Source organism: Chiloscyllium punctatum, chromosome 8 (genome assembly GCF_047496795.1).
Source record: "Chiloscyllium punctatum isolate Juve2018m chromosome 8, sChiPun1.3, whole genome shotgun sequence".
NCBI classification, from domain to species: Eukaryota; Metazoa; Chordata; class Chondrichthyes; order Orectolobiformes; family Hemiscylliidae; genus Chiloscyllium; species Chiloscyllium punctatum.
In genome coordinates, this window is record NC_092746.1 from 120,428,406 (window position 1) to 120,442,262 (window position 13,857).

A 13,857-nucleotide genomic window follows, 5' to 3' on the forward strand; every position below is an offset into this window, starting at 1 on the left:
CATCTGGTGGGTGGTTAGTCTTGAGGATAAAAAAAGGTAGGGTGTAGAATGTTGCGTCGGCCTGTGTGGGTCAAGTCTCTGGAATCTTGGCAGACACAGCTTACTCAGGAAATGCAATCGTGAGGAATACTTCCAGTTCGCATTCCAAAAGAACAACGAAAACTTTCGCTCGGACTTCACGATAAGTGTTCTTCAGAAACAGGAGATGTGAGCTAAGCAGCTTGTTCTGCAGCAAAGTTTTCTCGATTGAGAATCCAAACACAAACCTCCCAGACCCGATAGCACTGCTTAAGCAGGATAGCCATAAAAGCTGTTTGCAAAGGGTAAGATATTTCCTCTGAAGTGGATTCAAGAATTTATCTGGAACTAACAGTTTCCAGAAGTGTCCTTTTTTGAAAAAAATTCCAACGTCTGTTTTCATTGGTGCTTTTGAAAGTAAAATGCTAAGATCTCTACAATCGTTCAAACACAAATTTATTAAAGAAAAGTTATTAAATACAAAGCATCTCCATGACAACGGCAGTGAAGAATAAACACACATCACCAAGGAAGGAAATGCACTAGGTTCAAGATTCATAGTCCAAGGGAGATATACAGAGCTCAGACTATGAGGAAGACAGTCCTTCCACTCAACAACCTGCTATTCTTCCTCATGAGTACCTTCCAAGACGATAGTTAAGGGTCTCAATTGTCTAAGTTTGTAAGGTGAAAAATGTGCTGCTGGAAAAGCGCAGCAGGTCAGGCAGCATCCAAGGAGCAGGAGAATCGACATTTCGGGCATAAGCCCTTCTTCAGAAATAAGGGCTTACTCTGAAGAAGGGTTCATTCCCGAAACGTCGATTCTCCTGCTCCTTGGATGCTGCCTGACCTGCTGCGCTTTTCCAGCAGCACATTTTTCAGCTCTGATCTCCAGCATCTGCAATCCTCACTTCCTCCTACGTTTGGTCAAAGCCTTTGGAGGATGTAGGTACTGTTCAATACAAGTATCTAAGCAAATGCAGAACAAGACAAGAGCTGTATGTGAAAGAGACATGGGGGGAGGTGTTGATTATTGGTGTGGAAGAGTTTGGTGTTCAAAAGGCCATGCCACACTGTATGAAGGTGTGAAGGAGATTGCAACAGATAGCCCTGGGAGTTGCAATGTCTCTAATAGTCTCTGGGTAATGAGAGTGAAGCTTGTGTAGCCTGTAAATAATCACTGTCGTGCAGAACAATTCCCATTCTTTACTCACCAAGGTTTTTCCAGTTCGATAGGAGAGGCCAATATCCCAATCCTGAGGAGATAAGCCCCTCCACAGGTTTCTCCAAAGCCCTCGGCTTTCCCAGCAGGACACCTGTATTCACAACGTGTTTACAACACACACCCCCTCCCCCACTATCCCACTCCATCCCCCATCCCCCATCCGGACCATGGGAAATGTTCCAGCTTTACCTCAGCCCCTGACTCCAGTGCAGCATACCTTGCTGCAGTACCAGCTGTGGCCACCACTTCTGGGGGCGGTGTGGGTTCCAGAAAGCCTCTCTTTCCTGGTTTGCCATCTAACTTAAAGATAGTGGAGTCAAGGGTTATGGAGATAAGGCTGGAACAGGATACTGATTGGAATGATCAGCCATGATCATATTGAATGGCGGTGGAGGCTCGAAGGGCTGAATGGCCTACTCCTGCATCTATTGTCTATTGTCTATTGTCTATTAACACCAAGCCTGGAGTCAATTTGCAGCCCAGCGAATTGGTCATTGGACCCAGAGCTGTGCACACATGTGTGTGTGTGAATGAGAGAGTGTGTTTGTGTGTCTGTCTGTCTGTCTGACTGTCTGTATGTTTATGAGAGGAAGAGAATGTGTGTGTGAGTGAGAGAGATTGTGTGTGAGTGTGTAAGAGTGTGTGTGTGTGTGTGTCTGTGTGTGCGTGTGAGAGAGTGTATGTGTGTGTGTGGGTTTGTGTGTGTGTGAGAGACAGTGTGTTCTCTCTGTCTGGGTGTGTGTGTGTGTGTGTGTGTGCATGAGAGAGAGTGTGTGTGTCTGTGTGTGTGTGTGAGAGTGTGTGTGAGAGAGAGAGTGTGTGTGAGAGAGAGTGTGTCTGATTGTCTACATGTGTGTTTGTGTGAGAGAGAGAGTATGTGTGTGTGAGAGAGAGAATGTGTGTGAGTGAGTGTGTGTGTTTGAGAGAGAGAGAGAGAGAGTGTGCGTGTTTGTGTGTGTGAGAGAGAGAATGTGTGTTTGTGTGGGTTTGTGTGTGAGAGTGAGAGAGTGGGTGTCTCTCTGTGGGTTTGTGTGTGTGTGAGAGAGAGTGTGCCTCTCTGTCTGGGTGTGTGTGTGAGCATGTGTGAGTGTGTGATAGAGAGTGTGTGTGTGTCTGAAAGAGAGAGAGTGTGTGCATGTGTATGTGTGTTTGTGAGTGAGAGAGAGTGTGTGTGAGTGAGAGAGAGAGTGTGAGTCTCTCTGTCTGGGTGTGTGTGAGTGTGAGTGTCTGTCTGCATGTGTGTGTGTGAGAGAGTATGTGAGTGTGTGAGAGAGAGTGTGTGTGTGGGAGAGAGACAGAGAGAGAGTGTGTGTGTGTATATATGTGCGTGAGTGTGTGAGTGAGAGAGTGTGAGTGTGTGTGAGAGACTGTGTGTGAGAGAGAGAGTGTGTGTGTGAGAGAGTGTGTGTCATTGTCTGTGTGTTTGTGTGTATGAGAGAGAGAGTGTGTGTGTGTTTATGTCTCTGTCTGGAGTTGTGTCTGTGCGTGTGTGTGAGAGAGTGTCTGGACGTGCGTGTGAGCGAAAGTGTGTGAGAGAGAGAGTGTGTGAGTGTGTGTGAGAGAGAGTGTGTGTGTGACAGAGAGAGACAGTGTGTGTCTGTGTCTGTTGTTTGTGTGTGTGAGAGAGAGAGTATGTGCGTGTGTGCTTGTGTGTGAGAGAGAGAGTGTGAGTGTGTCGCTCTGTCTGGGGTTGTGTGTGCGTGTGAGCATATGTGTGTGTGTGAGAGAGAGTGTGTGTGTGACAGAGAGAGACAGTGTGTGTCTGTGTCTGTTGTTTGTGTGTGTGTGAGAGAGAGTATGTGCGTGTGTGCTTGTGTGTGAGAGAGAGAGTGTGTGTGTGTCGCTCTGTCTGGGGTTGTGTATGTGTGTGTGTGCATGTGGGCATATGTGCGTGTGTGAGAGAGAGTGTGCGTGTCTCTCTGTGGTTGTGTCTGTGCGTGTGTGTGTGAGAGAGAGATAGAGTGTGCGTCTCTCTGTCTGGGGTTGTGTCTGCGTGTGCATGTGCGCGTGTGTGTGTGTATGCGTGTGTACGCATGTGTGAGAGAGAGAGTGTGTGTCTCTGTCTGGGGTTGTGTGTGTGTATGTGTGCGCGTGTGTGTGTGTTAGAGAGAGTGTGTGTCTCTGGGGTTTTGTGTGCGTGTATGTGTGTGTACATGTGTGTGCGTGTGTATGTGAGATTAGATTAGATTAGATTACTTACAGTGTGGAAACAGGCCCTTCGGCCCAACAAGTCCACACCGTCCCACTGAAGCGCAACCCACCCATACCCCTACATCTACCCCTTACCTAACACTACTGGCAATTTAGCATGGCCAATTCACCTGACCTGCCCATCTTTGGACTGTGGGAAGAAACCGGAGCACCCAGAGGAAACCCACGCAGACACGGGGAGAACGTGCAAACTCCACACAGTCAGTCGCCTGAGGCGGGAATTGAACCCAGGTCTCTGGCGCTGTGAGGCAGCAGAGCTAACCACTGTGCCGCCAAGAGAGAGAGTGTGTTTCTCTCTGGGGTTGTGTGTGTGTGTATGCGTGTGTGTATGCGTGTGTATGTGTGCGTGTGTATGTGTACATGTGCCTGTGGTTGGGAAGTTCACACCTTGACTTTGCACCATGGAAGCGGGTACCTGGCTGGGACCATGTGTCACCCAAAATAAACAAGACTTTTTTCTGAAGAAGACCTAACCGTTAACGTTTATTTCCTGTCATTCCAGGGACACAGGCGTCGCTGACTGGGCCAACATTTATTACCCGTCCCTAGTTACCCCCCATGAGAAGGTGGGGGTGAGCTGCCTTCTTGAACCGCTGCAGTCCACCTGCTGTGGGTTGTCCCACAATGCCCTGAGGGAGGGAATTCCAGGATTTTGACCCAGTGACACTGAAGAAACGGCGATATATTTCCAAGTCGGGATGATGAGTGGCTTGGAGGGGAACTTGCAGGGGGTGGTGTTCCCGTGTATCTGTTACCCTTCTATTTCTTGATGGAAGTGGTCATGGGTTTGGAAGGTGCTGTCTGAGGATCTTTGGTGAATTTCTGCCGTGCATCTTGTAGATAGTACACACTGCTGCTACTGAGTGTCGGTGGTGGAGGGAGTAGATGCTTGGGGATGTGGTGCCAATCAAGTGGGAGCTGCTTTGTCCTGGATGGTGTCAAGCTTCTTGAGTGTTGTTGGGGCTGCCCCCATCCAGGCAAGTGGGGAGTATTCCATCACCCTCCTGACTTGTACCTTGGAGATGGTGGACAGGCTTTGGGGAGTCAGGAGGGGAGTTACTCACTGCAGGATTCCCAGCCTCTGACCTGTTGATGGTCTAAACGGTGTCAGTGGTATATAAATTTAAGCCCCTGTTTTTGGAATCCACCTCAAGGGGAAATGCTCTCTCCTTCTCTCTTCCTCTCAATTGGGTTATATTCTTTCATCATCATCAATTCATTCAACCTTGATCTTCCTAAACTCAGGGAACTGAAAGTCTATTTGTTCCACCGTTCTGTATGATTTAACCATGAGCGTGATGCTGTTAAATCTGCACTGCACTCCCTGTCTGAGATTTCCCCGGGTTCTGGTGCCCAGGATCTGGATACAACTGAGAAACAATTGGTCCCTTGAGGCCGAATGACTAAATGCCGAAAGATTCTGGAAAGAACCCAATCGGAGGGCAGCGGGAGGGGCAGAGAGCCATTTGGTGGGTGGGAGGTGATGGTCGAAGGTGATCTAGACAAAATCCGAGCCCATCCAAGGTTTCAGGAATTCTGGGGAGCCCAGAGAAAGGAGCTGTCCACCACCGAGGGTCAGGATAAGACCGGAAGGTGGTCACTCTGCCCTGCGCCCCGGCTCTACCTTTCAATAGGATGATGTCTGGGTGTGCTGGTCACCTTCTAAACCTCGCCTCACTTCCCAATCCACTCAGCCTCGAATACTGAGTGGCTGAGGCTTCCAGTGAACCGATCGGGTTGGTTGGTTAGCTCAGATGGTTAGAGCGTGCAGCTAATAACGCCAAGGTCGGGGGTTCAATTCTCGCACTGATCTTCAGGTATAGGATTGGAATTTGCAAGTGGTAGGTTTGCGCTTGCGGGTACTGTGTTTGTCGTTGCTGTGGGCACCCCAGTTTCCGCCCACAGTCCAAAGATGTGAAGGTTAGGGTGGATTGGCTTTACGGGGTTATAGGGATGGATCTAGGTGGGATGTTCTTCGGATGGGCAGCGTGGACATGATGGGCTGAATGGCCTGCTTCCATCCTTCTTAGGCAAATTATTGAGGTGGCTCAGTGGTTAGCACTGCTGCCTCACAGCACCAGGGACCTGGGTTCGATCCCAGCCTCAGGCAACTGTCTGTGTGGAGTTTGCACATTCTCCCTGTGTCTGTGTAGGTTTCCTCCCACAGTCCAAAGTTATGCAGGCCGGGTGCATTAGTCAGAGGGAAATGGGTCTGGATGGGTTATCCTTTGGAGGGTCAGTGTGGACTTGTTGGGCCGAATGGCCTGTTTCCGCACTGTAGATAATCTAATCTAATCGCCAGGGGCTCCAGACTCTGACTGACTCACACAGTGACATCCCCTCCAGCCCCGACCACCCCACGAGTTCAACTTCACCGCTCAGATCAATGTGACCCCACGGTATAGGAGGGACGGGAATGCCAGGGTGATTCAGGAGACCCGAAAAACTCCGGATGCTGGAAATCAGAAGCTGCTGGAGAAGCTCAGCAGGTCTGGCAGCATCTGTGCGGAGAGAAAACCAGAGTTCTGTGACCCTTCCTCAGAAGCGGGCTTGGAAGGGGGGGAGAGTGAAGGAGGGAGGAATAGAGAGAGAGAGAGAGCTAGAGGGTCACTGTAATGGCCGACACCATTAGATTAGATTACTTACAGTGTGGAAACAGGCCCTTCGGCCCAACAAGTCCACACTGACCCGCCGAAGCGCAACCCACCCATCCCCCTACATCTACCCCTTACCTAACACTATGGGCAATTTAGCATGGTCAATTCACCTGACCTGCACATCTTTGGACTGTGGGAGGAAACCGGAGCACCCGGAGGAAACCCACGCAGACACGGGGAGAACGTGCAAACTCCACACAGTCAGTCACCTGAGGCGGGAATTGAACCCGGGTCTCTGGCGCTGTGAGGCAGCAGAGCTAACCACTATGCCACCGTGCTGCCCACCCAGCTCTGACTGTAACTGGGTGAAGATGATGTGAGTTCAGACATAGGGATGTTTTAGTGCAGGTATCCAGGGTGTTGGGGAGAGCATGCCTGGAGTATAGTATGGGGTTTTGGTCTCTCTCCCTCAGAAAGGATACACTCACCATAGAGCGAGTGCAGTGGAGGTTCACTCGACCTGTAATGGGGATTGTGGGACTGTCTTGTTGATTTGTATGGACCTGTATTCACTCGAGTTTTGAATGATGAGGGGGGGGGATCTGATTGAAATGTATACAATTCCATCAGGCCTGGACAGACGCGATGCAGGAAGGGTGTTTCCCCTGGGTGTGGGGTCTAAACTCAGGGCCACACTCTCAGGTTACAGGGTGGTCTGTTCAGGACTGAGATGCGGAGAGATTTCTTCACTCAGAGAGGAGTGACCCTGAGGGATTCCCCACCATAGAAGCCTCTGGAAGCCAAGTTACTGAATATATCCAGGATGTTGGAGGTGTCAGTGTTGGACTGGAATGGACAAAGTCAGAAGGCGATTCCACGAGGAGGAACCATTAATGATGTAAATCAGGAAGAGAGATTGGGTACCAGGGAATTGGTTGGGGGAGCAATATCTCTTGGACAAGCTGGAGAAGACATGAGAGGAGATAGGAGAGGAAGTTGTCAGCCTCAGGGCGAGCACGGGACGGGGCAGGGGGAATTGATGAGAGATTGGCCTGCTAGGGTAGGCTATGGGAGATAGGGAGGGGTCTCGGTCCCACTGGCGAAATGAGCTGTTTACCCTCCAGGTGAAGAGGTGGATAGGTGAGGGGTTGAAGCTGACATATTGCCATTGAGTAGAGTGATGCCCACCACAGCAGATGCGCCCTGTGGACTGGGGTTGCCAACTCCTGTGGGAAAGTCCTGGAGTCACCGGGATCTAAGGATTCATCAAGCCTCATGGCCTCTCTCCCAAGTTCTCAAAGGAAGTGGATGCAGAGATGATTGACGGTCCTGAACTCACTGGATTCCAAGACTGATTCAAGATGGCAGCTCACCAACAACATCCCCAGGGCAACAAGGGACAGGCAACAACAGCCGGCCCACATCCTACGAGTCAATAATTTTTTAAAGGTTTGCTTCTGGTGTGTATCAGACTCTACTCTCTAACCCCCTCCTGTCTGAGTAAACCTGGAACTATCGGAAATGGGGCAGGATCTTCATGCCTGGGCAAAGGCACTCAGGGGCAGGTACAATGGTGGAATGTTACTCCTCGAATAATCCTGACGCAAATATCTATTCCGAGCTGATATCCGCGTGGTGCTGGAAGCAGGTATTCCGATCAACGTTCATCTCGGAGGGCTCCGTCAGTGTGAGAGGAGTTGTCAAATTTTTTACCTCGCTTGAACCAAGCCAGATCCAGAACTGTCGGAGAGTCACTTCCGAGGGGCACTCCCTGGCGTCCTTTCAGTGAACCCCGCAGCTAACCAGAGCTCAGCAAGATCCCGCCAACACTGGGTAATTCAACCAGTCTGTTCATCAGGACAGCGAAGGGGGTCCCAGGCTGGTTCTGGGGATGGCAGGACCAACGTACGAGGAGAGATTGAGGATTGTTTGCATTGGAGTTCAGACGGATGAAGGGGGGAATATCAGAGACTTATAAAATTCCAGCAGGACTAGACAGGGTGGATGCTGGGAGGACATTCCCAATGGTAGCTGTGTCCAGGGGGTCACAGTCTGAGGATTTGGGTTGGACCATTTTGAACGGAGATAAGGAGACATTTCTTCACCCAGAGAACGGTGAGCCTGTGGGATCCATTCCCACAGGAAGGAGTTGATGACGAAATATTGAATGTATCAAGAGGCGGCTGGATACAGCACTTGGGGGGAATGGGACCTAAGGTTCTGAGGAGAAAGGAGGATTAGACTATTGGGTTGGATGGTCAGCCATGATGATGATGAACGGCAGACCAGGCTCGAAGGGCTGAATGGCCTCCTCCTGCTCCTATCCTCTATATTTCTGTGAATAACCAGGGCCTTTTCCCTGCGGTGTGGAGACCAAAACCAGACGGCATGAGTTTAGCTTGACAGGGGAAAGATTTAAAAGGGACCATGGGGCAATTTCTTCACGCAGAGGGTGGTACGTGTATGGAATGAGCTGTCAGCGGATGTGGTGGAGGGTGGTACAATTGCAACATTTAAAAGGCATCTGGATGGGTATATGAATAGGAAAGGTTTGGAGGGATATGGGCCGGGTGCTGACAAATGGGACTAGGTTGGAATATCTGGTTAGCATGGACGAGTTGGGCTGAAGGGCCTGTTTCTGTGCTGGATGACTCTATGAACTGAAGGGGCTCAATGGTTTGCCTTATTGGTTACATTTTGGCCACCGCTGTAACCTCAACCCCTGACCCCACTCTGAAACTGATTTGACCCCCCCCGACCCCACTCCCTGCTACCCAATCTTCTTTCCTTGACTTTCTTGGCCAGCTATGGCTGTTGTAAGGGACTTGAAGGGTTAATGCCAAGCAGTGCCCACTCTGATGATGTTGCTATTGAATGGAGGGGTTTAATGGCGTGCTCCGAGTTCTCCTGTTCTCATGGCTTCATGTGGATTGGCTGGAGAACACCCTATAACAATGCAGGAGTCAATCCTTCCTGTAGGCGCTACCTGATAGTCTCTGTGCTGCTGCTGGTCACCTTCACCCAATGGGTACTCTGTCCTCGTCATGTTATAAACTCCATCTCGTTAAAGACGAGAGTCTTTTCTTTCCCAAGAGGTCTTCTCCACCCCATCCCTGGAGGGTCAAAGTGAACCGACCAACAGCAACAGTGAGTACCCACCTTCCAGTCAGACACACCCCCTCCAGGATCCAGGCAGGACAAGTGCAGTATCCGAAAATATTCCGACATCAGCCCCTCCCTCGCCCCTTCTGCACTTGCCTGAAAATGGCCGCTCTGGAATTTCGGCCTCCTGTTTTTGTGAAAGGGTTTGGAGGATGTGGACGTCATCGGCTGGGTCAGCATTTCCTGTCCATCCCTCCTGGCCACTGGAACTGGGTGGCGTGCTTTCGGGTCATCGCAGAGCGCAGTTTCGAGACAGCCACATTGCTGTGTGTCTGGCGTCGGCCCATGTAGGTCAGACCCAGTGAGGGCGGCAGATTCTAATCCCCTCATTTGGGAAAAGACGTTATTTCATTGGAGGGGCTTCAGCAAAGGTTGACTAGAATGATCCCTGGTGCAAAGGGATTGTCTTATGGGCAAAAAGTTAAACAGGTAGGGACTGTACTCACTGGGAGACAGTGAGGACTGCAATCGCTGGAGATCAGAGTTGAGAATGTGGTGCTGGAAAAGCACAGCAGGTCAGGCCGCATCCGAGGAGCAGGAGAATCGACGTTTCGGGTCAGATCCCTCGATGAAGGGCTTTTGCCCGAAACGCGACCTTCCTGCTCCTCGGATGCTGCCTGACTTGTTGTGCTTTTCCAGCACCACTCTCTCGACTCTGTACTCACTGTGTACTCACTAGAAGAATGAGAAGGGGATCTCATTGAAACATAATCGTTTCTTAAGGGGCTTGACAAGGTCAATACTGAGAGGATGGTCCCCCCTCATGGGAGAGTCTTGGGTACAGTCTCAGAATTAAGGGGCACCACTTAAAGATTGAGGTGAGGGGAATGTCTTGTTCAGAGGGTTGTGAGGCTCTGGTACCCCTTGCCCCAGAGAGCTGTGGGGGCAGAGTCCTTGTGGATATTTAAGGCTGAGACAGAGATGTTCCTGATCAGTCGGGGAACGAAGGGTTACGGAGAAAGGACAGGAAGGTGGAATTTCAGATCATCTGTGATCCCGTTTTGCTTTATTCATTCCCGGGATGTGGGTGTTGCTGACCTGGGCATCATTGACTGTCCATCCCTAACTGCCCTGGACCCTTGATTTTCAGAGGGGAGTGGAGAGGTAATGCCCATTGCTGTGGATGTGGAGTCACATGTAGGCCAGACTAGGTAAGGATGGCAGATTTCCTTTCCCTGAAGGACATTACTGAGCAGAGGGGAGGCGATAGCTCAGCTGTCTTGTCACTAAATATTGACCCTGATAATGTTCTGGGGATCTGGGTTTGAATCGTGCTACAGCAGAGGGTGGAATTAGAATTCAATGTTTTTTTAAAAATCAGTAGTTTAAGAGTCCAATGATGACCATGAATTTACTGCTAATTGTTGGGAAAACCCATCTGATTCACTAATGTCCTTCAGGGAAGCAAGCTTTGCCTGGTCTGGCCTACACGTGACTCCAGACCCACAGCAATGGGGTTGACTCCTAACTGCCCTCTGGGTAAGTAGGGATGGGGCAATAGATGCTGGGCCTGGACAGAGACACTTATATCCTGTGAATGAATTTTAAAAATGGGTTTTTCCAACAATTGGAAAGGTTTCTTGGTCAACACTAGATTCTTAATTCCTGTTATTTTTTTTCTCGAATATGTGCCAGTATTTGAACCTGGGTCCTCCGAATATTGAATGGGGGAAGCAGGGTTAAGGGGCTGAATGGTCTGCTCCAGCTCCTATTCCATTCCTTAGAGGAGATGAATGAACCAGACGGGCTTTCACACTGGGAGAAAGTGAGGACTGCAGATCTGGAGCTCAGATTTTAGAGTGCGGTGCTGGAAAAGCGCAGTGAGTCAGTCAGCGTCCGAGGGGCAGGAGAATCGACGTTTCGGGCATGAGCCCTTCATCAGGAATCGGTTTTTACACTGGTTACCATTAGACGGGCATTTAATTCCAGCATTTCATTGTTTCAAACTTCACTGTCTCCTCCTGGTTGGGATTCGAACCCACATCCACGATGCACTAACCTGGGTCACCGGATTACCGGCACCGTGACAATGCCACTGCTGTGGGTGACAGGTATCCTGGGCCTATTCTTCCTTGGAAGAAGTCAATCCCAGTGAAGCAGGTCTGGAATTGGACAGAAATGTAGCCCGTGGGATTGACCGTCCCCACCCCTAACCTAATACCCGAATCCCACCCCGCGCAGTTTCCAGGGACACATCGCTCCCTCTTGTGAACCTGTGCTTTTCAGGAAATCGCACGCAATAAAAATGGTCTGGAATGAGGTACTGGGCCCATGTGCAGTTTGGAGCTGGAGCCCAGAATAATCCGTACATGGGGAGGGGAGGTGTTAAGAAAAGCCGGATTGGCTGCTTGCCTCATGCTGCTGCAGGCACAGAGCTGAAGGGATCCCATTGGAAGGTTATTAATCAGAGCAGGTTGTGTTGACATGTCTCAGCAATCAGCTGTGCTCAGGAAACTGGACCAAAGCTTTCTTCAGGAAATGGCTATCTTCAGTTCATTTGAAAACTCCCAGGCGAGGAGATTATTCAAGGGAAGATCGGAATGCTGCAGAAGGCTGGTTTGGTTCATACATAACAGCAGCTCACATGCTGAAAACCCCCAACACTCAGACACGGCTGATCATCCCAGAACGTACTGTCACACTGGGAACGCAGCGAGCTACTGTCCAGGGCAGCTGCATAAACAGTGTCTGTCTCTGTATGTGTGTGTCTGCGCGTGTGTGTGTGCGTGCCTCTGTGTCTGTTTGTGTCTGTGTCTCTGTGTGTGCATCTGTGTCTCTGTCTCTGTGTGTGTCTGTGTCTGTGTCTCTGTGTCAGTTTGTGTGTGTGTGTCTGTCTGTCTTTGTGTGTCTGTTTGCGTGTGTGTGTGAGTCTGTGTGTCTCTGTGTGTTCGTCTGTGTCTGTGTGTCTGTGACTGTGTGTGAGGGTCTGTGTCTGTGTGTGCACATCAGTGTGTCTGTGTGTATGTGTGTCAGTGTTTGCAACTCTGTGTATGTGTGTGAGAGAGAGAGAGTGTGTGGTGTGTGTGTGTGTGTGTGTGTGTCTCTGTGTGAGCTTGTGAGAGGGGTGTGGGCATCACTGGCTGGGCCCAGCATTTATTACCCATCCCTAGTTGCCCTCTTGAGAAGGTGGGGGTGAGCTGCCTTCTTGAACCGCTGCAGTCCACCTGCTGTAGGGTAGACCCACCATGCCCTGAGGGAGGGAATTCTGGGATTTTGACCCAGTGACAGTGAAGGAACGGCGATATATTTCCAAGTCAGGATGGTGAGGGGCTTGGAGAGGAACGTGCAGGGGGTGGTGTTCCCATGTATCTGCTGCCCCTTGTCCTTCCAGATGGAAGTGGCCATGAGTTTGGAAGGTGCTGTCTGAGGATCTTTGGTGAATTTCTGCTGTGCATCTTGTAGATAGTACACACTGCTGTTACTGAGCGTTGGTGGGGGAGGGAGTGGATGCTTGTTAAGTACAAAACCTAATGAGTGTATTGTTTTAACCTGGCCTCATCAGTTCGGTAAATTGGATTGTTTAATTAAATCTGATGATTTTGGGAGTAATGGGCCTGGATTTCCAGCAGACTGCTCCAATGAGCTGTGACTAACGAATGCAGCCTCATCTGGATAGTTTTCACTTACAAACCGCAATGTTGCTGAATTTAAAAAAAATAGGTGAATTGGCCATGCTAAATTGTCCATAGTGTTCAAGGGTGTGTAGGCAAGGTGCATTAGTCAGGTGTAAATGTAGTGTAATAGGGTAAGGGAAATGGGTCTGGGTGAGTTACTCTTCAGAGGGGCGGTGTGGACTAGTTGGGCCGAAGGGCCTGTTTCCTCACTATAGGGATTTATGGTTCTGTGATATCTATATGCTTTATCAAGTCAGGTTTCATTCTGACTTGCCCAGTATTATTCAACATTTATCACCTTCTCAGTCATTTATTCTGCAAAAATGTGGCAACGTTGCCCACTTTTCACTGAGAGACAGTGAGGTCTGCAGATGCTGGAGATCAGAGGCGAGAGTGTGGTGCTGGGAAAGCACAGCAGGTCAGGCAACATCCGAGGAGCAGGAGAGTCGACACTTCGGACCAGTGCTCTTCACCAGGAATGTGGGGGGCGGAGGGGGCAAGGTGACCTAGCCATCCGCCTTCTGGAGGAAGAATGCCCCATCTTCCACCTTGGGACCCTCCAACCACATGACATCAACATCAACTTCACCAGTTTCCTCATCGTCCCTCCCCCCCACCTCATCCCAGATCCAACCCTCCGACTCGGCACCGCCCCCTTGACCTGTCCGACCTGTCCATCGTCCTTCCCATCTATCTGCTCCACCCTCCGCTCCAACCTATCACTATCACCCCCCCACCTGCATCCACCTATCGCCTTCCCAGCTACCTCATCCCCAGCCCCACCCCCACCTTCCTATTCATCTCTCAGCCCCTTCACCCCCCACCCCCACCCCCCCACATTCCTGATGAAGGGCTTATGCCCAAAAAGTCAATTCTCGTGATAGAGTCACAGACTCACATAGTCACATAGACAGAGACTCACACAGTCACAGAGTCAGAGTCACAAAGTCAGAGTCTTAGAATCATACAGCATGGAAACAGACCCTTCGCTCCCCTCAGTCTATGCCAAACATAATCCCAGACTAAGCTA